Source organism: Synchiropus splendidus, chromosome 9, assembly GCF_027744825.2.
Source record: "Synchiropus splendidus isolate RoL2022-P1 chromosome 9, RoL_Sspl_1.0, whole genome shotgun sequence".
Taxonomy (NCBI): Eukaryota; Metazoa; Chordata; class Actinopteri; order Syngnathiformes; family Callionymidae; genus Synchiropus; species Synchiropus splendidus.
The window spans coordinates 1,632,895-1,659,432 of NC_071342.1; positions in this window are offsets into that span (position 1 = coordinate 1,632,895).

Sequence of the window (26,538 nt, forward strand, 5' to 3'; positions counted from 1 at the left end):
GGGCATGATGTCAGCAGCCCACTCCGTCGTCCGCCAGGGTCTCCTGAACATGCGTAGTCTGCAGTCAGGGTTCCGACCGCTCAATCTTCAACCTGTCCGGGATCAGAGACGGTTGGTGAAAGTGTCTCCACGAGCTCTGACAATTGTGAGGTTTAGGAACTCTGCTTCAAACCTCCATCGCACTTTATCCTTGCATTGTCAAAACACTTCTTTAAAAGTATTTACAGATGCATCTCTGTCAGGCTGGGTAGGCCACCATGATCAACATGCGTCATTGGGATCTGGAGCAGTTCCAAAAGTCGTTCCACTAACCTGCTGGAACTGTTCGCAGTTTTTAAAGTGTTGGTGGCTCTTTCTCTCCATCTAAGTGGGAACCACGTTATGGTGAGATCAGACAGCTCCACCACAGTGGCCTATATCAACCACCAGGGTGGCGTGAGGTCGTCTGTGTTACACAACCTAGCAAGAAAGATTTTTTCTCTGGGCTGATGTAGAATTAGCCTCATTGAGGACTCTGCATGTTCCAGGTGGAGACAATGTGGCAGCAGATGGATTATCTCGGAGACCACTGCCAGTTGAATGGAGTTTATCTCAGGAGACGGCAAATATGATCTTGGAGTTTTTCGGCCACCCAGTGGCTGATCTCTTTGCGAGCAGAGAGAACTACAAATGTCCTCGCTGGTTCTCTTTCCGTAGATCCGATGACCCTCCACTGGGAGTGGACGCCCTGGCTCATCCAAGGTGGCCAGAAGGATTCCTGTATGCCTTTCCTCCTCATTGCCTTAATCTAAACAGCCCCAGCTCCAGCTGGTATCCGGACATGTGTCAGATGGGGATCAAAGGCCCCTGGGAGTTCTCTCCATCGAGGTCAGCGCTTCTGCAAGCATCAGAAACCCTGAGGTCTCCGCCAATAATAGGACGACCCCTCACGGTTTGGCTTCTCCAGGGTTAAGAATTAGTCACTTGCCTCCTGATGTCCAATTGACTCTTCAGAACGTTTAAGCTCTGCCAACCCTCAGAGCATACAATGCTAATTGCACATTTTTTCCCCAATGGTGTGGAACCCAGTCAGCCTTCCCAGAATCGGCGCCTGTTTCTCTAATCCTCTCTTTTCTCCAGCATCTGGTTAACGAAGATCGGAGCTGCACCACATTACGGGTTTATGTAGCAGCCCATTCCATGCTACACAATGGTCTGGACGGCCACCCCTTTGGCGAGCATCGTCGAGTGAGCCGTTTCATGAGAGGAGTGAAAAGGCTTAGACCAACCTCAAGACATTTATGTCTCTACTGGGTCCTGCCGCTGGTACTCAATTCACTCTCCTTTCGAGCCACTCGATGAGGCCTCCCTGGAGCTAGCAGCTTACAAGGCAGCTCATCTTATAGCCTTAGCTTCACCAAAGAGAGTGGGAGAGCTGAGTTCTTTTTCCATCTGCCCTGATTGCATCTCTTTTGGTGACAATGACTCGGCGGTGTCACTTAGACCCAACCCTGCCATCGCACCTAAATGACTCTCTTCTTCTTCACAGGTCAGCTCCTTTTCAAGAAAGGTTTTATGCCCTCCTCCCCATTCAGACGAGGAGCATGAGCATTTACACAAAATGTGTCCGGTGAGAGAGCTAAAATCTTAATTGGGTCGAGTCCCACCCTACATAAAAGACGGACAGTCTGTGGGTGGCTGTCGCAGATGGTAAGATGGGGCAGGCGCTGTCCCCTCACAGGTTGTCGCATTGGCTTAGAATTGCCATCATGAAAAATGACCTGGCAACATCTGTGGCTGCTTTCAAGGGAGTATCTCTGGCAGAAATCTGCCAGGCAGCTTCTTGGTCATCAATCTCGACTTTTGCTCACCACTATTTGTCTAATGTGTCTCCATCCTCCTTCCCTCATGTCGTTCTGTCTTCAGGAGCAGCCGAACCCTTCGACGAATAGTCCCTCATTGACAGCACTGGCTCTGGGACACCAGTATCTGCTTCATTACATTGCTGTGGGGTGTGCAGCGTACCAAGATCCACCGGATTCCTGCATAACTGTCTATTCATTTGTGAATAAACTCCCTCTTTCTTGCTCAGCTGAGACTAAAACCCTCACTGCAGCTGCTCAGTAAATGATTTCTCTCCAGGTATGGAGGATTGTTAATGCCACATTCTATTTCAGCCGTATCGTGGCTAAAAGAGGGCAACGCAGTTCCTGCTGATTCAGAGTGTAAGTTTCACTCTATATATGAGGGGTTGTTAACGCCACCCTCTATTTCAGCTTACGGTGGTAAAGGCGAGGCGGCAGCTCCTGCCACCTTGAGTGTAAAATTACACTCTACGTATGAGGGGTTGTTAATGCTACATCTTCACAACCCATTCATTCAATCAGGCTGGACAGACAGGCTGGTGGCATAGGGACTATCATAAGATGGCCCATCCGAGATATCGACAGGACTCTGGCCTCACCTCCGTCCGTCATACCGAAGCAACATCGCCGGTGACATTGCAGACGGTTCAGTGCAGCAAAACGTGCATCTCATTGACAGCAGTCTGGCAAAAGAGCCAGCTGTGCCAGTCAGACTTCCGGTCTGGACGGCCCATGGTTCTCAGGTCAGGCCATGTTGCAAGGCTGGCGGTTAAGCTTTGTGGTCAAGATGACCTCTTGGGTGATTCAGAGTTCCGGATGGGTTCCGGATTGCTCACCTGAGCTCCCCCTTCATCCTGGCTACACTCGGATTCCAGTCACTGCAGGATGGACGAGATTAACTCATCGCCTCCTGGCACTTTTTGTGCCATGCGGTGCTTTAGTGTTTTGATCACTTGTCTCCTTCGGTTCATCCAAACAAAGACAACGTTAATAAGCATATAGGTTGTTCTACGATCTCAAATCCAGCACAGTTATGAGGCTAGTTTCTTTTGAAACATTGGGAGTGATTTGTAAAGCCATCACAACACTTCTCTCTCCATCTTACTTCAACGGGGTGGGATGAGAGTGTGAATCGTGCCTATATTCCGGCGGCGCATGTGACCGGTAACAATTTACAGGCAGATGGCGACCATCCAGTTTACCCGATCAAGTCCGACATGCCTCTGTGCTTGGCTGAAGCTAAACGGCGTTGCTCCCTTAAATAGGAGGATGTCGGCATCACGAGCTATGAAATACCGGTGCGTCACGGCGTGCGGCAATCGTTCTCCCATGACTGCGATGAGACGTCAGTCTCTGCTGAAGTTTCCGTGGTCCAGATGAGGCACTCCGCTCATCTTCATTTCTCAAGCTCCCTCGCTTGATGTGCCAGGTGCATCGGCTCCGGCGGCGCATTTGAGGGGTAAGAAGAAAGTGCAACGTCCATCACCGACGTAATGAGAGCCACGCTGATGCCGGGGTTCGGCCAAAACCTGGCTGGGACGGAACCCTCTCAGTGTCCGGAGATCGTACGACGGCTCCCCTCTACTACCGGACCTGCATGGGGGGAAGGGAGCTGCACAGATCAGAGCGATGGCCAACAGTTTGGCCTTTTTGTGCTCTCAAGACAACTCTGTCCGGGGGATGAGGTGACCCAGGTGCAGCTGACTGCCAACATCGGACCATCCTCTGCTCCAGGGTCCAGTGCGCCTCTTGGAGGAGTCAGCGCATGAGTCCTCAGAATGCCTCAGGCCTCATATTCAGACTGCACAGCAAACCGGAGAAGAAGTTCTTCAATGGACGTGTTGTGATGTGTCATGGGATTATTTGGGGTCACAACTTGGGGGCGCTCTTGTTATGTTGCCGTGTCACCATCCGGTTTGTTGGAAGTTGGAATCGTGAATAAAACCTGCTGTGTTGATACCTCCTGTGAGTCCTTTCAGTTTCGGCCATCACTGTTAGCGACGAGGATAAAGAACGAGACTTTTTGCAAACCGGTCACTGTGGTAACTGACGGCAACGTTTTTGTGTAGTTTGTTCATCATAGCGATAATCATGGCGGCTACTGTGGGTACAGTGACGCCTTTCGAAGCTAGTTCGCATTCATGGGAGGACTATTGTGAAATTTTGGAACATTTTTTTATTGCAAACGTCATTGAAGATGAGGATATACAGCGCGCAGTGTTGCTCAGCAGTGTCGGGGCCCAGGCATATGCGGAGCATTTGAGGAACCTGTTGAGACCGGAAAAACCAGGGGATCGTTCGTATGCTGAACTGGTCATCCTTTTGAGGAATCATTTCCATCTGAAACCGAGTGAGATTATGCAACGATGGAAGAAGAATAGAAGGACTGAAGAGACCGTTTGTGACTACGTGGCGGAGTTGAGGAACTGGCTCATGATTGTAACTATGGTGAGACACTGACTGTGATGCTGAGAGACCGCTTGGTGTGTGGGTTCAACGACGACAGGATACAGAGGAAGCTGCTGTCGCAGGATGGACTGACATTTGACAGAGCGTTCAAAGTGGCCTTAGCGATGGAAGCTGCAGATAGAGACTTGATGAACCCACGAGGTGTGAAGGACTCACTCCAAGGAAGTGGATCATCACCGGTCAACAAAGTGGAAGAGACGAGGGCAGTAGTGTCCATGGAGTCGAGAAGGTGCTATAGATGTGGTGGAGAGACTCACTTGGCCAGTGATTGCCGGTTTGCTGAGGTCAAATGTCATAACTGTGGAAAAGTGGATCACTTAAAGACAGTACGTAAAAGTATGACAGAGGTGAGGGAGACAAAACAAACAAGAAAAAGGGGGAAAGGTACAACGCCGTCGAACAAATTTCATGCAGGAGAAGGATGACAGTGAAAATGAAGAGATGTTTACAGTGACAGATAAAAGAAGATGCAGCAGTGAGGAACTGGACATTCCTAGAGTAGAGCCGTTGAGGGTAAATGGAAAGAAGGTGGTTTTTGAGGTAGACACCGGCTGCAGTTACACTATTATGGCTCAACAGATGGTTGACAAAACAGAACTAACACTAAACTTGTGGACTGCAAGATAAAGTTAAAAACATATGGAGGTCATCAGGTTCCAGTGGTGGGGGCAATTAAGGTCAAGGTTGAACACAATGATCAGATCAAATGGCTGCCTGTCATTGTTGAAAGGTTGGTGAAAGGTTCAGGAGCAAGTCTTCTGGGCAGAGGCAGGATGAAAGCATTCCAGATAGAGGGGCAGTTTGTCCACAAAACAGATGAGGTGGACAGTTCCCTGCAAGAGGTTCTCTCCCGACATGAGAAGGTATTCAAAGAAGAGTTAGGGTCATTAAGGGCCACAGCCAAGATTCATGTGGCTCAGGATGCCACGCCCTTATTTTACAAACCCAGGTCGGTTCCATTTGCCATTAAAAGAAAAGTGGAAATCGAACTTCAGAGACTAGCAGAGGAAAGAATATTGGAACCTGTGATGTTCTCTGAATGGGCAGCACCTATTGTGCCTGTGTTCAAACCTGATGGTGGTGTGAGGATTTGTGGAGATTATAAATTAACAGTGAACAAAGTCTCCACGACCGAACAGTATCCGATTCCAAGAATGGAGGATATGATGGCAAGCCTGCAGGGGGACAGAAGTTCACAAAACTCGATATGAGCCAAGCATATCAGCAAATAGTCCTTGAAAAGGAATCAAGGAATTTTGTGAGTGTCAACACTCACAAAGGTCTTTTAACATATACACGTCTGCCTTTTGGAGTAAACTCCAGTCCTGCTATTTTCCAACGCACCATGGAGAATGTACTTCAAGGTATGTTAAATGTGGCAGTGTATTTACATGAAATTTTATTGAGAGGAAGAGATGACAGCTCTCATCTGCAAACACTCAACGAAGTGCTGCAGAGGTTGGAGGATAAAGGCCTGAAGTTGTAACGGAGAAAGCGTCAGTCCATGGAAAACAAAGTAACATTCTTGGGTCATCAGGTGGACAGGACAGGCCTGCATCCAATGCCAGCGAAGGTCAAAGCAGTCCAGGAGGCTCTGGTGCCACGGTCTGTAAGTGAACTTAACCCTCGTATTATGATGAAAAAAAATTACATTGATTATGTTGGGGGTCATTTTGACACACACTGTGTAAATCCACTCAAAACAGTCAAAAAAACAGATTGAACCAATCTTCAATCTTCAAAACATCTTCATTTTAGATTATATAAAAATTTGTAAAACAGACATAGAACACATTTTCAATTTCAACCCTATATTTAAGAGCAATTTCAGTTTTTCCCTCCTCACAAACACTTTTATTTTCATTTAACTTGACCCATTTTTCAATGTTCAATATGTTCAATGCTCTCCACATGATGGACAGACTGTAACTGTGTGTTTTGTAGATGCAATTCTTGCATTTCACAAAACAGGTACTTGTTTTACTGTCAGATCTCGCATCTTTTCCGTTTCTTCACACCTGTATCCAATGCATCCTTGGCAGATTGGTAGGGTGATGTGAGCTTGACCTTTGTCAATGACAGCAGCAGTTGCTGGGCATCGAGGTGGCCTGGCTTGACTCTGCAGCTTGGGAGTGACGGGGCATTGTAAGCAGACACAACAACGATGTTGCAGAAAATCACCAAGGGCCAATGGGCAGTCTTGCGCTGGCAGCTGTATGTTGCTGTGACTTTGTCAACTCCTTTTTTGGTGCAGTTTCAGTCCAGGATCATGTGTGGCTGCATGTCTTCTCTTGTGCTTAGAGATGCATCTCTGTGCATTGTGCTCATTACAAGAACATTCTTGTTTCTCTTTGGGCAGTATGAAACAACTGTTGCCTTGTCACTGAAAGCAAATATTGAGCAATGCAGAGGTCTGCCCTGCACCTTCAGAATTTCCTTGGGAAGGTCTGGCTTCTTTCTTCTGACTGTTCCCGCTGTCCAGCTTTCTCTTCTGAAGTTCATCTCCAAGGAGATAGAATGTAAGCCCTTCACTCATGTCCATCACTACACGCATCCCCTGATTGTTCTCGGGTGCTCTTCCAGGTAGCTTTCCAGCGTATACTTTCATATTACAGGCATAGCTAGATTTTGCATCACAGGCCACCCATATTTTGATACCATACTTGGCGGGCTTGTTGGGCATGTACTGTAAACCTTCTGTAGCTCATTTTTGGTTTGTCAAAGAGACTACATGAGAACACTGACAAGAACAAGGGAGAGAAAGTTATCCCTCTACACACAGCTGGGTCTGAATGGCTATTCAGACAATCAAATCAATCAAAATACACATAGCTGGGCAGTCTAAATAGGTATATCAAAGAGACATGTTTATTTTGGATCTGAACAGCCACTTACCCACATTAAAGAATCCGGGTCAAAATGACCCGCAACATCATCTTTGTATACAAGCTCTGTACAGACATGCCACTTGACATCAAAGTGTCCAGATTTTACACACCTGTTCATTACCCTTGATGAGGAAAAGTCACAAAATTTTATGAAGAAAAAGTCAGGATAACCACTACTTTTATGAACACAAAAACGGATATCAGTCAAATTGACCCTAAGCATAATACGAGGGTTAAAGCTTTTCTAGGTCTGCTAAACTTTTATAACTTGCCGAACTTGTCTACTGTGCCGGCTCCATTACACAAGTTACTGAGGAAAGATGACAAACGGAGGTGGGAGGTTGAGCAAGAAGAGGCTTTTAAGCAGGCAAAGAAGTTACTACAAAGCAGTCAAGTGTTGGTTCATTATGATGAACAAAAACTTACTGCTGTCATATGATACCTCACCTTATGGGGTGGGGGCAGTCTTGGCACACAGGCTGGAAGGGGGAGCAGAAAAGCCTGTGGGTTATGCCTCGCGCACACCCACAGCAGCAGAAAAAAACTATTCACAGTTGGATAAAGAGGGCTTAGCAGTCATTTTTGGGGTGCAGCACTTTCACAAATATTTGAGTGGATCGGTTTGCCAGGAAGCGCGGCAATCGTTCTCCCCTGACTGCGATGAGACTTCAGTCCTGCATGAAGTTTCCGTGGTTCAGATGAGCCGCTCCGCACCTCTTCTTCTCTTGATGTGCCAGATGCGCCGGCTGTAATTTCACAATTACAGAGTCACTCACTCACGCCTCTTTAATTTCACAATCAGATTTTGTGGAGTGCCCTGGCACTTCCAGTGAAGTAGAAAGGCTGGTGTAATATTCCTGGAATATGTTTGTGTCCAGCTGTCCCTGGAGCCTGCCTCCCTCCCAAACATTCCTTTAACACGGGGCAGAAATTATGAGCGGACCTCTGATCCTGGGGCGTCCCCTCAAAGCATGGCTACTTCAAGGCTGGCAGGCAGTCTTTTGCCCCCCGAAGTGCAGTTCACTATTCGAAATGCTAAAGTACCCGCAACACTCAAAGTATATAATCCCAAATGAGTGTGGACTGCCGTCTGTTGGGTAAACATCAACTGCTCGTCCAATTCATTCCGGACTATTCCCGGCGCAGTTCTGACACTCCACTGAGGGTTTGGATTTTGCGGCACGACGCTCGCTCTCACTCAGCCGTAATGTGCGATTCCCTCGCCCCTGGAGCTTGACATCCCACATGAGGAGTGACCATCACACCCAGCGTGACAGAGCCACCATCGCGCAGTAGAATGGTGTCTCAGCCGTCGGCAACCGGCTCATAGCGCTTGAGAACATCATCGCACTCCTTATGAGCTCCGTGGACAGGCTCATCCATCGCAGAACCTCTCTCAGTCCACCAGAGATTCAACAGTCCGTCGGCATGGTGCTCTGCTCGCGGCGCCTCCTCCACACACAGCCGCCCGGGGGGAACACCGTATAATAGCCGCGCTGATCATCGCTGCTTCTCTTGGAGAGACCAGTCGGCTGCTCTCACCTCTGCTGTATGCTTTGTATCTAAAAGCATACATCTAAACCAAAGTCTAACTTGTAAAAAAATAAGATTCATTACTTTGGTATCGGGTCCGCTTCTTCTCTGCCTAAAATTAAGGATCATCACCCGCCAAGATCTCTTCCGGTTCCAGTCAGTCCGAACTCCGGCTTAAAAAATGTGTTTTTGTTTGACATCGTCTCATGAGACAGAGCAGTAAAGTAATGGTCTATCTGCCACGTTATCCCTGACGTCAGAACTGTACCTGGGGAAGTTTCTGGAGCTTGGTGGTTTTCCTCAGATTAGCCACAATAGGAAGCATAGGCATCAAATATCACTTTCCCGTCTCTCTACAGATCCCGGTTGCAGCCAAAAGTCAGGAGAGTTTCAATTCTGCCATTAACTTTTCTTATTCCTCAGACTCGCCAGTTTCCAGCAGGGGTCGCCACAGGACCACGAAAGCCACCTCTTCAGAGGATCTCACAGTAGGCGCTGCGTGCCAGACCTGCTCTGTTCTCAGCTCCTTCACGCGATGTCTGATGCGATGTCTGTCTGCGATGTCTGTCTGCGATGTCTGTCTGCAATTCTGTTCTTTGCAGCCCTCCAAACCTCTCAGAGGCAAGCACGACATCGTCATCTACAGAGTCATCTCTTTCTGAGGATGATTGGGCCGGTCCCTCGGGTCTTCATCTTAGGAGAATTGCAGCGTCAGATCAAGGTACACTGCAAGATTGGGGAACCGAATTCCTCTGACGGCTCAACTGACAAAAGCGAGTCTGTTTTTGAAGAACCAGCGGGACTTGAAGTGCCCAGAGGAGTGGGCGCTGAGCACCGACGAGCCTTTCATTCTAGGCCCTCCCGGGAGGCCGGGTCCGCTCCTGTGCTCAGGGCGCCTGTCTTGACAGAGTATCTTCCGAATTGAAAGCGCCTGTCTCCTCACCAGCCCATATGGATCGAAAAAATACACGGTCTTTGACACGCCCTTCAGTTTCACAGTCAACCCCCAGGTTCTGCCACACCATGTGGACCTGAGTGAACTCAGAGTTCCAGCGGTCATGTCTGATGGAGGAGGACCGCAGTTAGAGGGGTGACTGAGAACATGAAATTTTCACTTACAGCAATAGGAATAACACTCTTTCTAGTGTGATCAACACTAAACCTCTACGAATAGGGCGCTTGCTTCCAAGCCATGGGATGAGTTTGACGAGAGCCAGGCACTGCTATGAGGTGGATCTGTAGACTGTGTTCCCAGACTTGGCTGAGTTCCGTGTGGTGGAGTCAGGCAAGTTCCCGCTTGATCTTCACCTGTGCCTCATGGCATCCGCCGGCCGTCGTATCGAAGTTGAGCTCTCTCTCCACCTCCTGCTCAAGAATCATCCCACTTCACTGACGGCCCACTGGCGGTGGTTGGCGAGACTACACACGTGGCGCTACCGCATGTTGTCTGCCCACATCTGGAAGAAATCTGGACTATTCCCGTCGCAGTTCTGACACTCCACTGGCACTCGCACCGCACGTGATCAGGTACAGAGCTTACTGCCAGGTGGAGGGTTTGGATTTGCAGCGCTGTGTTCCCTCTCACTCAGAAGTCATGCCCGATTTGCGATGCGCGATGCCCTCGCCCCTGGAGCTCGACTTCTCCCCTGAGGAGTGACCATCCCACCATCACGCAGTGGAATGGTGTCTACACTATCGGCAACCAGCTCATAGCGCTTGCAGACATCATTGTGGTCTTTATGAGCTCCGTGGACAGGCTCATCCATTCCAGAACCTCTGTCACTCCACCAGAGATTTTGGAGATTCAACAGTCCGTCGGTGTGGTGCTCTGCTCGCGGCGCCTCCTCCACAGACAGCCGCCGCCCGGGTCGAACACCATCGCTGGTTGAAGGGGCGCGGAGAGCCCAGCTGTCTGGATCATAGCCGCACAGATCATCGCTGCTCCTCTTGGAGAGACCAGTCGGCTGCTCTCACCTCTGCTCCCTCCAAAAGTGTACGAAGAAAACTTTGTATCTAAAAGTATGCATCTAAACCAAAGTCTAAGTTGAATAAAATATAAGATGGATTACTTTGGTATCGGGTCTGTTTCCTCTCTGCCCAAAATTACAGTTTCTCACTGGACAAGTTCTCTTCCGGTTCCAGTCAGTGCGAACTCTGGCTTCAAAAATTTGTTTTTGTCAGATCAAAGTACACTGCAAGTTTGGGGGCCCTGCTTCCACTCACAGCTCAACTGACAAAAGCAAGTCTGTTTTTGAAGAACCACCGGAGTTGAAGTGCCCTGAGGAGTGGGCGCTGAGAACGATGACCCTTCTATCCTAGATCCGCTCCGGAGGCCTGGTGCTCTCCTGTGCTCAGGTCGCCTGTCTTGACAGAGTATCTTCCGAATTGAAAGTGCCTGTCTCCTCACCTGCCCATATAGATCAAGAAGATACTCCGTCATTGACACGTCCTTCAGTTTCACAGTCAACCCCGAGATTCTGCGACACCACGTGGACCTGGGTGAACTCATAGAACGCTGGTTCTATGACTGACTTCGCACCTAAATGTCTCTCTTCTTCTACACAGGTCAGCACCTTATCAGTAAAGGCTTTCTGACCTCCTCCACATTCAGACGAGGAGCATGACAGTTTACACAAAATGTGTCCGGTTAGAAAGCTAAAAGCTTAATTGGATCGAGTCCCACCCTTCAGAAAGTCGGACACTCTGTGGATGGCTCTCCCTGGTGGAAAGAAGCGGCAGGCACTGTCCCCTCACAGGTTGTAAAATTGGCTTAGAATTTCCATCATGAAAGCCTATGAGAAAACAGGAATCCCTGGAAACAGCTGTTGCTGCTTTCAAGAGAGTATCTCTTAAAGAAAACTGCCAGGCAGCTTCTTGATCATCAATGTCTACTTTTGCTGACCACTATGTGTCTAATGTGTCTGCATCCTCCTTCCCTCATGTCAATCTGTCTTCAGGAGCAGCCGAACCCTGCGACCAGTAGGCCCTCATTCACAGCACTAGCTTTGGGACACTGGTATCAGCTTCATTTCAGTGCAGTGGAGTGTGCAGCGTCCCAAGATCCACCGTATTCCTACATAACTGTCTATTCATTTGCGAATAAACTCCCTCTTCCTTGCTCAGCTCAGACTAGAACCCTGGCTGTAGCTGCTCAGTAAATGTTTTCTCTATAGGTGTGGAGGATTGTTAATGCCACTTTCTATTTCAGTCATATAGTGGTTAAAAGTGGACAACGCAGTTCCTGCTGATCCACAGTGTAGGGTACACACCATATATGAGGGGTTGTTAACGCCACCTTCTATATCAGCTTACGGTGGCAAAGGCGAGGCCTGCCACCCCGAGTGTAAAATTACACTCTACGTATGAGGGGTTGTTAATGCTACATCTTCGCAACCCATTCATTAATTCATTCAGGCTGGATAGACCCCGGGCGTGGCGGTGGCATAGGAAGTCTCATCGGCCGGTCCCGTATGAGGCCCTGGCCATCCGAGATAGCAACAGGACACTGGGCATACCACCTTCCGTCATACCAAAGCAACATCGCCGGTGACATTGCAGGTGTTTTAGTGCTGTAAAACGTGCATCTCCTTGACGACCGTCTTGCAAAGGAGGCAGCGGTGCAAGTCAGACGTCCGGTATGGGCGGCCATGGTAATTGCCCGTGGTTCTCAGGTCAGGCCACATTGCAAGGCTGGGGGTTAAGCTTTGTGATCAAGATGACCTCATAGGTGTTCCAGAGTCCCGGGAGGTGTTCTGGACTGAGCAACTCTGCCACCTGTGCTCACACATACACTCACACAAGGGTGTGCTGCAACCTGTTCAAGTCCTGCAAAAAGTCCTGCAGCAGGGGGCAGAAATTATCAGGGGACCGCCTATCCTGGGGCATCCCCTCAATGCATGGCTACTTCAAGGCTAGCAGGTGGTCCTCTGCCCACCGAGGTAGAGTTAACTATTCGAAATGCAAAATCACCGGTAACACTCAAAGCATATAATGCTAAATGGGTGTGGACTGCTGTCCGTTGGGTAAACATCCACTGCTAGTCCAGTTCATGCAGGGATTTCGAAGACTCAGACCTCCAGACGCATCTGCCCCTATGGGGATCTACAATTGGTATTAAAGTCTCTCTGTGAAGCTCCCTTCGAGCCACTTGGTCAGGCTCCTTTGGAGCTGGTGGCTTAGAGAGCAGCTGTCCTCCTGGTCCTGGCCTCCATCAGGAGAGTTTGGAGAACTATGTGCCAGCTGGGTCCCGCGAGGTTCCTGGAGGTGGTGCATCCTTCGCCATGTGGTCTCCTCTTCTACACGGTCAAGTTCTTGGTCCGTGGGAGAGACCAGCAGGCGAAGCGATGGCTTTGACTCCTGATCTCAACTTTCCTCCCATTTCTGCTACAGTCGGATTATGGTCAAAGATTGATGGAAATAAGGAACGATTGAAATCTCTCACGATAGGTCATAGGTAGGGGACCGGTGGCGGTATATCCATCACCATCATATCATCCGTCAACATAATGTTTTCTGTCGGAAATCCAATTTCTCTCACTCTTATCAAACGTTTTCTACACTGTTCACTCAGTGACCAGAAAAGTCTCAGAACTTGAAAATGTCAAACCATAGCAGAAAGACTCATTCTAATGAATTCAGGACTAAATCTATATTTCTGAACTTTTTTCAGAGTTGTTAACATTTTCATGGTTTGGTTCCGAAACCCATAAAAATGCGTTTTCTGCACGCTGCCACAACTTCTCAGGGAAACTTCAAAAAAATGAAATTTTCACCTCCCACTATAGCAGAAAGGGTCTTACTAATAGTTGCACATCAAATCTAAGCTGTCTGAAGTGTTTTAAAGTTAACAACATTTTTATGTTTGGCGTTTCGAAACCCACCTTATCTCAGGCTGAAAACGCGTTTTCTGCATTTGGCCACAACTTCTCCGCGAAGCTTCAGAACATGAAATTTTTACCTCTCACTATAGCATAAAGGATCTTTCTAGTAGTCAAAGCACAAATCTAAGCTGTCTGACTTGTTTTTCAAAGGTTATCAACATTTTAATGTTTGCCGTTCCAAAACCCACCTTATCTCAGGCTGAAAAAGTGTTTTCTGCATTGTGCCATAACTTCTCAGGGAAGCTTCAGAACATGAAATTTTCACCTCCCACTTAAGCAGAAAGGGTCTTTCTAGTAGTTGCAGAACAAATCTAAGCTGTCTGAACCGTTTTTAGAGGGTTATCAACAATTTTATTTTTGTCAGTCCAAAACCCACTTTCTCTTTGGACGAAAACAAGTTTTACGGACAGATCACTCACTGCTCAGCGATGCCCCAGAAGATGAAGTTTTCACCTGCCACTATAGCGGAAAAGGTATTTCTACAAGGTGCAGAACTAACTCAACTTGTCTAAAGTGATTTAAGAGAGTTATCAACATTTTTATTTGTGTCGGTCTGTAAACTATCTTTGCTTTGGCTGAAAACGCGTTTTATGCAGTTTACTCACTGCTCAGCGATTCCTGAGAACAAGAAAATTTCTCGTGCAACTATAGGAGAAACACTCTTTCTAGGATAATAAACACTAAACCTACATTCGTGAACTGTATTTCAGGGGGTTATCAACTTTTTTTTTTTTTTTCCTGGACAGAAACTCAGCTTATCTCGGGCTGAAAACGTGTTTTCTGCACTGTTCACTCACTGCTTAGTGATGCCTCAGAACATAAAAGTTTCTCCTGAATTTACAGCAGAAGCGGTCTTTCTAGCAGCTGCAGAACTAATTCAACATGTCTGACGTGATTTCAGAGTGATAACAACATTTTTATGTTTGTCGATTCTGAAAACCACTGTCACTCGCGCTGAAAACGCGATTTCTGCACTGTTCACTCACTGCTCATCGATGCCTTAGAACATGAAAATTTCTCCTGCAAGTAAAGGAAGAACACTCTTTGTAGTATAATAAACATTAGGCCTACCTTTAGGAAATGTATTTCAGGAGGTTATCAGCTGCTTCTTTTTTTCCTGTTTAGAAACCGAGTTTCTCTTCGGCTGAAAACTAGTTTTCTGCACTGTTCACTCACTGATCAGAATAGTTTCGGATCCTGAAAATATTACCTGCAACTATAGGAAAAATAGTCTTTCTAATATATTCAAGACCAAACCTACATTTCTGAACTGTTTTTGCAGGGTTATCAACAAATTTTTTTTCGTCTGTCCAAAACCCACTTTGTCTTAGGCCAAACACACTTTTTATACACTGCTCACTCACTGCTCAGAGATTCCACAGAAGATGAAAATTTCACCTGCCACAATAGCAGAAAAGGTCTTTCTCGTAGGTGCAGAAATAATTCAACGTCTCTGAAGTGGCTTCAGAGAGTTAACATTTTTATGTTGGTCTGAAAACCACAGTGCCTCGGGCTGAATACGCGTTTTATTATGGACAGAATACCCTCTGAACATTAAATTATCATCTACAATTATAGGAAAACACTCTCTAGTATATACAGCACTCAATCTACCTTTCTGAACTGTATTCCAGCGCGTTAGCGACGATTTGATTAATTATTATTATTTTTTATTTTTTTTCTGGTATGAAAACCACAATCACTCAGGCTGAAAACGCGTTTTCTGCACTGTTCACTCACTGCTCAGTGATGCCTCACAACATGAAAATTTCACCAGCAACTATAGGAAAAGCACTCTTTCTAGTATATTCAACACTAAACATACATTTCAGATTTTTTTTTTTTTTTGACTTTTTCTCAGCGATGCCTCAGAACATGAAAATTTCACCTATACTATAGCAGAATCTGCTAAAGTCTTTCTAGTAGCTGCAGAACTAATTCAACCTCTCTGAAGTGGTTTCAATGTGTCATCAACATTTTAATGTTTGTTGGTCTGAAAACCACAGTCCTTCGGTAGAAAACGCGTTTTCTGCACTGTTCACTGACTGATCAGAACAGCCTCAGAACAATGAAAATATCAAGTGTAAATATAGCAAAAAGACTATTTCTAGTATATTCAGCACTAAATAAAACTTTCTGAACTGTTTTCAAAGCGACAATTTTATATTTTATTTTATGCGTTCACTGCTGGTCACACAGTGCTTTGGCGTGACTGAGAACATGAAAATTTCAACTGCAACAATAGGAAAAACACTCTTTCTCGTATATTCAGCACTAAATGTACCTTTCTGAACTGTTTATCAGGGGGTTATCAACTTCTTTTTTCCTGGTCAAAAACCGAGCGTCTCTCAGCCTGAAAACGTGTTTTATGCCCTGTTCACTCACTGCTCAGGGATGCCTCAGAACATGAACATTTCACCTGCCAATATAGTAGCAGGAGTGTTTTTAGTAAGTGCCGAACTAATTCAACTTGTTTGAAGTGGTTTCAGAGAGGTAACAACATTTTCATGTCTATCTGTCTCAAAACCACAGTCCCTCGGGCTGAAAACGCGTTTTCTGCAGTGTTCACTCACTGCTCAGCGAAGGCCACAGAACATGACAATTTTACCTGCCAATATCAGCAGAAAAGGTGTTTTTAGAGGGTGCAGAACTAATTCAACCTGTCTAAGGTGGTTTCAGAGAGTTATCAAGATTTTTATTTTTGTCGGTCTGAAAACCACCTTTTCTTGAGCTGAATACGCGTTTTCTGCTCTCTTCACTCACTGCTCAGGCATTACTCACAACATGAAAATTTCACCTGCAACGATAGGATAAACACTCTTTCTCATATATTCAACATTAAACCTACATTTCTGAACGGTATTTCAGGTGGTTAACTTTTTTTTTCTGGTCTGAATACCAGCTTTTGACGGGCTGAAAAGGCGTTTTCTGCACTGTTCACTGACTGAATGGAAAAGCTTCTGAACATGAAAATATCACATACAACTATAGGAAAAACAGCCTTTCCAGTGTGACGCCCACTTATGTGTGGTCACAGAGTGTGTGTTAGATGTCATTTAATTGTTCAGCATGGAGTTGATTAACCGGCAGGTATATGATTAGGTCAGTAGAGGGCAGGATAGGACAGAGGTTGGGCATTGAAGATGCGTGGGTAAATAGGAAGTGACATTTTTTCATTACTTTTCTCACCATCGAAAAATGTGGAAGCCTCACGTGAATCTGTCCACATTTTGTTTCAGGTTAGTTGATTATATGGTTGTCATATCAGAATATAGTTTTTTGTGATTGCATTGTACAGTAGTTTTGTCGACCAAAGTGGCTTCAGGAGAGTGCAAGGACCGTGTTTTGTTCCATGAAAGCGAATAATTACATTGCACTGAGGTCCTGGTTCAACCGTTCAAACGAGAAAATCGAATGTATCATCTATATAAATACTCATCACATCTGTGACACTGAGTTTCAAACAAGATAAATATGATTTTACTGGATGTAAGGCAGTAAAATGATTATTTTGCAAAATGTTTAAAAGAGTAATTTACAATCATAAGAATCAAGTGTTTACATTGTACAAAAACTTTATCATTTAAATGTAAAATCAGAGCGAAATACATGTCATGTTCTACTTTTATTTGAATTGTTTGATAAAAACAGATGGAAATGTGAAGTGCAAACGTCATTGACATGATTCAGAACGACAGCTTGTTAAGCAGATGTGATCTGCAGCAGCAGGGTCATTAGCACGTCTTGTTTACTTCTCACTCGGTCTACAGCAGCATTTCCTGCCTATAGGACTGTGGATTTCCTGTCAGCAGACCCCACGCCCAACACAAATGAAGCTCCATCCATCAACATGTAGAAACGCCGGAGGGAAAAAAGTGCGGATGAAAACTGCTCCCACAAACTACTGCTTCATGTTTTCCATTGCCAATATGCAAACGTCACTGTGATGCAAGCTTGGTCGGCTGCGTCAGGGGCCTCATCACCGGGGGCCCAAAAACGCAGTTTATCTCCATGCTGCCTCCCAAGTCATCAGACTAGAGACGCTTAAAAGGGCCAATATGCAGCAGCCGGTAAATGATGTGTTTCATGGGTGGTTTTTGAAGAGTTGATTAACCGGCAGGTATATAATTCGGTCAGTAGAGGGAAGGGTAGGACAGAGGTTGGGCATTGAAGATGTGTGGGTAAATAGGAGGTGACACTTTTTTTCATTGCTTTTCTCACCATCGACAAAAGCCTCGTATGACTCTGTCCACATTCTGTTTCAGGTTAGTCAAATCCATTTTTTTATAATGTTTGTTCCACTTGGGATTGACTGATTCTGAGTCTGAGTGTGAGGATGGTGATTCAGTTTTTAAGTATACTGTTTTTCCTTCGTACGTTGAGTTCGCTCTGTGTAGATGTGGCGCTTGTAAGCTAATACTGACAACCGACGTTGACATGGCACGGGTGATTGAGTTGTGTGGAGTTCAGTTTGCTTGTGGTGAATAACGGTGTTTGGTAAAAAGTAAGGTTTTATTATTTCTCAACACTAGCCAAAAGGTTTAATGGCAGAATTATACATTCAGATGAAAAGCAATTATGCATGTGGTTCATGATGTCTGACAGTTGTTGTATGACAAAGTGAGATGTTTGTGAGTGATGTTTCAGAAAGACATTTAATTGTGGTGTGGGTTACCACAATAAAAAAACATAATCCCTTGGATTGCTTTTCTCACCATCGACAAATGTGGAAGCCGTGTGTGACTGTCCGCATTTTGTTTCAGACGGCATTCTACTGACCACATTAAGACACCACTTTTTAACTGTGGACAAGGTCACAGTATTCAGACCTGTTACAGATGCATAGTTTTAGATAGAAGTTTTCTTCCTACGCTTTTAGATGGAGCAGAGGTGAGAGCAGTCGACTGGTCTCTCCAAGATGAGCAGCAATGATCAGCACGGCTATGATTTGGACAGCTGGGATAACCCCGCCCCTTCGACAAGCGACGGTGTTCCCCCCCCCGGGGCAGCGGCTGTGTGAGGAGGAGGCGCCACGAGCGGAGAACCACGCCGACGGACTGTTGAAACTCAAAATCTCTGTAGAGTGAGAAAGGATCTGTGATGGATGAGCCGGTCCACGGAGCACAAAAAGAGCGCAATGATGTTCTCAAGTGCTGTGAGCTGGTTGCCGACGGCGTAAACACCATTCCACTGCGCAATGGAGACTCTGTCAGCGGTGGGTGGGATGGTCACCCCTCAGGGGGGAGGTCGAGCTCCCGGGGCGAACGCATCAGGCATGGCGCATGACGGCTGAGTGAGCGGGAACGGTGAGCCGCCAATCCAAACCCTCCACCAGGCAGTAAGCTCCGTACCTGACCAAGTGCGGTCCTAGTGGGAGTGGAGTGTAAGGACCGTGCCGGGAATAGTCCGGATTTCTTCCAGTTGTGGGCAGACAACATGCGGTCCTGCCCTTGGTGTAGTCTCGCCATCCAACGCCAGCTGGCCGTTAGTGAAGTGGTATGATTCTTGAGCTGCCGGTGGAGAGAGAGCTCAACTTTGATACGACGGAGGCGGATGACATGAGGCGCAGGAGAAGATCAAGCGGGAACGTGCTTGATTCCACCACACGGAACTCATCCAACTCTGGGAAGTCTCCAGACGCACCTCATAGAAGCGCCTGGCTCTCGTCAAACTCATCCCATGGCTTGGAAGCAGGAAATGTGGATGGAATGAAAACGGTTTGGCTGCTTGTAGCCCAGTCGCAGCGCCCTATTCGTAGAGGTTTAGTGTTGAATATACGAGAAAGTTTTTTTTTCCTATAGTTGCAGGTGAAACGTTCATGTTCTGAGGCATCGCTGAGCAGTGAGTGAACAGTGCAGAAAACGCGTTTTCAGCCCGAGGGATTGTGTTTTTTTGTCCGACAAACATAAAAATGTTGATAACTCTGTGAAACTACTTCAGACAGGTTGAATTCGTCCTCAGCTACGACAAAGACGCCTTCTGCTATAGTTGCAGGTGATGTTTTCATGTTCTGAGGCTTTTCTGATCAGTGAGTGACCAGTACAGAATATGCATTTTTAGCCTGAGAGAAGCTGGGTTTTGGACTGTCAAAAATACAATAGTTGATAACCCTCTAAAAACAGTTCAGAAATGTAGGTTTAGTGTTGAATATGCTAGAGAGAGTGTTTTCCCTATAGTTGCAGGAGAAAAAACGTTTTGCCTGTAGTTGCAGGTGATATTTTCATCTTCTGAGTCCCACCTAAGCAGAGCAGAAAACACGTATTCAGCCCACGAAAAGGTGGTTTTCAGACCAACAAGGATTAAAATGTTGATTACTTTCTGAAACCACACAGAGAGGTTTAATTAGTTCTGCTGCTACAAGAAATAACGCTTCTGCTATACAGTCAGGTGAAATTTTCATGTTCTGAGGCATCGCTGAGCAGTGACTGAACTGTGCAGAAAACGCGTTTTCAGCCCGAGAGAGGCTTGGTTTCTGACGAGGAAAAAAAAATATTGTTGATTACACCATGAAAATAGTCCAGAAACGTGGATTCAGTGCCGAATATACTCGAAAGAGCCTTTTTCCAACAGTCGCAGCTGATATTTTCATGTTCTGGCACTATTCTGAGCAGTGAATGAACAGTGCAGAAAACGGGTTTTCACCTGAGTGAGGATGGTTTTCAGAATCGACAAACATAAAAATGTCATCACTCTGCAACCACTTCAGAAATGTTGAATTAGTTCAGCACCTGCTAGTATGACCACTCTAGCTATAGTGCCAGGTGAAATTTTAATGTTCTGAGACAGCCCTGAGCAGAGAGTAAACAGTGCATAAAACGCGTTTTCAGCCCGTGGGACCTGTACCTTTCAGACCAACAAACATAAAAATGTTGATAACTCTCTGAAACCACTTCGGAGACATTGAATTTGTTCTGCAGCTACGAGACAGACCCCTTCTGCTAAGCTGGTGTGCGCTCATGACTCCTGTTTGGACTCTGGCTAGAATCAAAAAGGAGTCCAAGTACGTCAGAATCCGCAGACCCTGTCTCCTTAGTGGTTTGAGCCACTCCTCCACGCACTTGGCAAAAAAACGAGGCACTCGACACTAGAGACCGTGTTGTGGAAGTAGGCCTCTGCAAGATCTATGGAGGTCATCCACTCTCACACTCTGACACACTCCAGGAGTCTCCTGGTAGTCCGGAACCGCTGTCTGGTCATGAATTGGTTGAGGAGACTGAGATCCAGAACAGGTGTCCACTCTCCTGTCTTCTTGGGTTCCAGAAAGTACCCGGAGTAAAACCCAGTGTAGGAGGATCGCTTAGGAACTAACTCGATTATTCCCATTGTCAGGAGAGCGCGGTCCTCCTCCATCAGACATGACAGCTGGTTCTCTGAGTTCATTCAGGTCCATGTGGTGACGCAGAACCTGGGGGTTGACTGTGAAACTGAAGGACGTGTCAATGACCGTGTATTTTCTCGATCCATATGGGCAGGTGAGGAGACAGGCGCTTTCAGTTCGGAAGATATTCTGTCAAGACACGTGCCCAGAGCACAAGAACAGACCCGGCCTCCGGGGCGGGTCTAGGACGAAAGGGTCGTCGGTGCACAGCGCCCTCTCCTCTGGGGACTTCAAGTCCCGCTGGTTCTTCAAAAACAGACTCGCTTTTGTCAGCTGAGCCGTCAGAGGAATTCAGTTCCCCAAACTTGCAGTGTACCTTGATCTGACACTGCAATTCTCCTAAGATGTACACCCGAGGGACTGGCCCAATCATCCTCAGAAAGAGATGACTCTGTAGATGACGATGTCCTACCTGCCTCTGAGAGGTTTGCAGGGCTGCAGAGAACAGAATCACAGACACACATCCTATCAGACGTTGCACGAGGGAGCTGAGAACCGAGCATGTCTGGCACGCTGCGCCTACTCAGTGTTCCTCTGAAGTGGTGACTTTCGCGGCCCTGTGGCGACCCCTGCTAAAAACTGGCGAGTCTGAGGAATAAGAAGAGTTAATGGCAGAATTGAAACTCCCCTGACTTTTGGCTGGTACCAGGATCTTTTGAGAGACGGGAAAGAGTTATTTGATGTCTGTGCTTCATATTGTGGCGAATCTGAGGAAAAACATAACGTCTTGGCTCCAGAAACTTCCCCAGGGACAGTTCTGGCGTCAGGTATAAGGAGGCAGAGAGCCTGTTACTATACTGCTCGGTCTCCTGAGACGATGTCAAACAAAAACAAATTTTTGAAGCCGGAGTTCGGACTGACTGGAGCCGGAAGAGAATTTGGCGTGAGAAACCTTTATTTTGGGCAGAGAAGAAACAGACCCGATACCAAAGTAATGCATCTTTTTTTCCAAGTTCGACTTTGGTTTAGATGCATACTTTTAGATACAAAGTTCTTCCTATGCTTTTGGAGGGAGCAGAGGTGAGAGCAGCCGACTGGTCTCTCCAAGAGGAGCGGCGATGATCAGCGCGGCTATTATACGGCTGTTCCCCAAAGCCGGCGGCTGTGTGTGGAGGAGGCCCCGCGAGCAGAGCACCACGGCGGCGGACTGTTATGTCTCCAAAATCTCTGGTGGACTCCATGGAGCTCTTAAAGAGCGCGATGATGTTCTCAAGCGCTATGAGCCGTTTGACGACAGCATAGACACAATTCTACTGAGCGATGGTGGCTCTGTCAGCGCCGGGTGGGATGGTCACTCCTCATGGGGGAGGTCAAGTTCCAGGGGCGAGGGCATCGCGCATTACGGCTGATTGAGAGGGAACGCTGCGCTGCAAATCCAAGCCCTCCACCTATTAAGCTCCGTACCTGAACACGTGCGGTCCTTCTGTGGAGTGTCAGAACTGCGCCGGGAATAGTCCGGATTGAATTGGACTAGAAGCGGATGTTTACCTAACAGACGGCAGTTCACATCCATTTGGCATTATATGCTTTGAGTGTTGCGGGTGCTTTAGCATTTCGAATAGTGAACTGCACTTAGGGGGCAGAGGACTGCCTGCTAGCCTTGAAGTAGTCATGCCCCAGGATCAGAGTTCTTAATAGAGTAATTTCTGCCCCGTGTTACAGGACTGTTTGGGAGGCAGGCAGGCTCCAGGGACAGCTGGACACAAACATATTCCAGGGATATTACACCAGCCTTTCTACTTCACTGGAAGTGCCAGGGCACTCCGCAAAATGTGATTGTGAAATTACAGAGGCGTGAGTGACTGACTCTGTCATTGTGAAATTACAGCCGGAGCCGGCGCATCTGCCACAACAAGAGAAGAAGCTTGAGACTTGAAGAGGTGCGGAGCGGCTCATCTGGACCACGGAAACTTCAGGCAGGACTGAGGTCTCGTCGCAGTCACGGGAGAGACTTGTCTCATCACCACAGCAGTGGATTTAACCGCAGGAGACTCGGCGCTTGTGGAGCTGGCGACACTGCACAATGATGGTCCGGACATTTGATTCGTTCTCCCAAGTGGGTTGAAGAGACACGCCCTGTGGTAGCCAAAGCTGAAAGGAATACACACAGGATGTATCAACACAGCAGGTTTTATGCACGGTTCCAACTTCCAACAAACCGGATGGTGACACGGCAACATAACAAGAGCGCCCCCAAGTTGTGACCCCAAATAATCCCATGACACGTCATAACATCTCGTCTCCCTCAAAATGTTCACGTCTTCCAACTTCACTCCCAAAACTCTTGTCCCCAAATAAGTCTAAAACTTAAGTCTAAAATAAAATAATAAAATAGTCATAAAATAGTGTGGAACTTAAACGACGAAACCAAAACAAAACAAAACAAAAACATGCCTATTTATGCTAAAGAATAAGAAAATAGCAACCAACTTGGCCTAAAGGCCTTTTATCTATTGATCAGCACCTACAAGTCTGAGGCCATGGTTCTTCACCGGAATAAGGTGGTTTGCTCTCTCCAGGTCGGTGGAGAGTTCTTGCCCCAAGTGGCGGAGTTTAAATATCTCAGGGTCTTGTTCTCGAGTGAGGGAAAAGGGGAGCGTGAGATTGATAGACGGGTTGGTGCAGCTGCAGCAGTGATGCGGTCGCTGTATCGGACCGTCGTGGTGAAGAGGGAGCTCAGTCACAAGACGAAGCTCTCGATTTACCCATCTACGTTCCCACCCTCACCTATGGTCACAAGCTTTGGGTAATGACTGAATGGATGAGATTGCGGATACAAGCGGCTGAGATGAGTTTCCTCCGCAGGGTGGCTGGGCGCACCCTTCGAGATAGGGTGAGGAGTTCGGTCATCCGGGAGGAGCTCGGGGTGGAGCCGCTGCTCCTCCACATCGAGAGGAACCAGTTGAGGTGGCTCGGGCATCTGATCCGGATGCCCCCTGGACGCCTCCCTGGGGAGGTGTTCCGTGCATGTCCTACCGGGAGGAGACCCCGGGGAAGACCCAGGACTCGCTGGAGAGATTATGTCTCCGGTCTGGCCTGGGAACGCCTCGGGATCCCCAGGGATGAGATGGAGGAGGTTTGTGCGGACCGGGAAGTTTGGGCTTCCGTGCTCCGAATAGTGCCTCCGCGACCCGACCCCGGATAAGCGGTAGAAGAAGGTGAAGGTGAAGGTAAGGTGACGTTACAGAAATCGTCAGGAAGGACATAACGAATAAAGTGCTGGTGTCTGAAGTCGTGAGGCTCCTAAAACTACAAGGACCTGGTGGTAACAGACGTCGTGGACTGACCTGACTGAAGTTCAACCACAGTAAGGTCCATTTGGAGCCTGAATTTTTAAAAGCACCGTGGGTGATTGTGTTTTGAGGTTGCTGTTTTGTTTATTAATTATTTTAAATTATTATTTTATTGTTATTATTATTAAATTGTGGCCAACCATGATGGTTTTCCTTCTGGTTCTGACCCTGAATCCACCCACAACCAGGACACTACACCACACCTCATTGACCAGAGTGCTTCACCGACACGCATGTTTCTGTCTGGCTTGTTTGACGGCATGTCTGAGGAGGATGTAGAGCTGGTCTATGATCCGAGTATAAATGAAAACATGGAGTCCATTTTTTTTTTCGCTGAGAGAGAGGATAATCGTATTTTAAATATTGTTCCTGCATCATCTCGGGAAGGTAGGGCTGATACCTCTTTAGACAATGGCGATTGGTAAGAAAGGTTTGTTGATAATCAACAGACGGCTGATTCAGGGACACCAGCTCTTGACCCTCTGATAGATGTGTCCGGCTCCAGCTGTAGCGATGACAATGTTGATGATGACGGTGATTCGGTTCAGGAAGGATGCTGTGTAAGAGGTACCGGTATTGAATCAGAAGTCATAGAGCCTTTTAACACCGATAGGATGAGAAGGGTGCTAACACGTCCTGCTGTACCCGACACTCCTGATTTAGCAACTTTCTACAGAGGTTTGATGCAACAGGTCAGAGAGTTGGCAGATGAAACGCAGAGACTAGCACATCGAGAGGATGTGGTTCAGCTTGAAGTGGTTGGTGAAGATGTTCAAGAACATGTTAATGTTGTGGTTGAAGGTGACGGGGAAAATATCTACCCTGCTTTTGAGGCCCTCCTGAGCAACACCATGCAATCTGACAGAGTCATAGTTATGGGTAAGATAATTGAATTAACGGTCCAAATTGTGCATAACCCTCGAGGTGGCGCTAAACGCAAACTCAAGAAGACACTGCATGCCAAAATTATTGGTAAAAAATGATGACATCTCTACAGTCTCTAGTTGGTAGTGATGGAACTGGTCAGCTTTGCTTTGCAATCAGCCTTTCTTGTCTCCTTAATCCTAACCGTACGTATCAAGATTGTGTTGAGTTGGGGAGGGAATTACAAAACAAAGCTGGTTTAGATTCTCAAACACCTATCACATTCACAGATATACCCCTGTTTGAATGGATAGTGAGGCGTAAAATTGTTGTGTTTCATAAAACAACAGCAAACCAACCATTAGCGCATTATGCCACAGGTTTTGCTGATGGTTCGGATCCTTCATACTTGTTTCTACTTCAGGGACACTATTGCGGGGTAAAAAACCCAAAGGGTTTTTTAGGAAGACGTCACTTTTGCGTCAGCTGTCATAAGGGGTATGAAGATAAATCACAACACATCTGCAAAGGTCACCGTAGCGTTTGTCACAATCCTGTTTGCCCTACAGAGGTCCCAAAGCCTGTAACTTGTGGCGATGGTTGCCGGGTTTGTAGAACACCTTCCTGCATTGTGAGACACAAAGAGATTGGCGCTAATGGGAGCAGTCTCTGCCAGATATACAAAAAATGTGAAAAATGCGGAAGGTGCCGGTATATCCCATTAAAACAGGGTAAACCTAACAGTTGTTGCGGTGTGCTTAAATGTAAAATCTGCAATGTAGAATTATCATCGACAAACGAGGTCCACCAGTGCTACATTCAGCCCATTGCCAGGAAGACTGAGCATCCTGATCTGTTTTGTTGTGATTTTGAAACGTTTACAGACGACCAAGGTAGACATGTCCCTTCTTTAGTGTGTGTAAAGACGCAGAGAGGTGAAGAATAGATGTTTAATGGTCTCAAATGTGTTCGAGCGTTTCTTTTATATTTCAGAAAGAATTGGTTTAGAGTTGTGTTTTTGTTGCACATAATGCCAGGGGCTTTGACAGCGTCATTGTCTTGAGAGGTATGCTTGACGAAGGGTTAATATGTAAGAGGATAATCATGACCGGTAGTAAGATATTTGTCTTGAGGATCCTCACTACAAGCTAAAATTTATCGACTCTCTCTCATTCCTAGCCATGCGACTCAGCTTCATGCATAAAGCTCTAGGTTTCACCGAGCAGTGCAAGGGTTTTTTTTCCACACAAGTTGAGCTTGAAAGATCGTCTGCATTACATAGGGGTGTATCCTCCTCCATCAGACTACGGCTTTGAGGGCATGTCAGACCCTGAACAGAAAGATTTTTAAAGCTGGTATGATACTGTGCGTGATGATTCTTTCAATTTC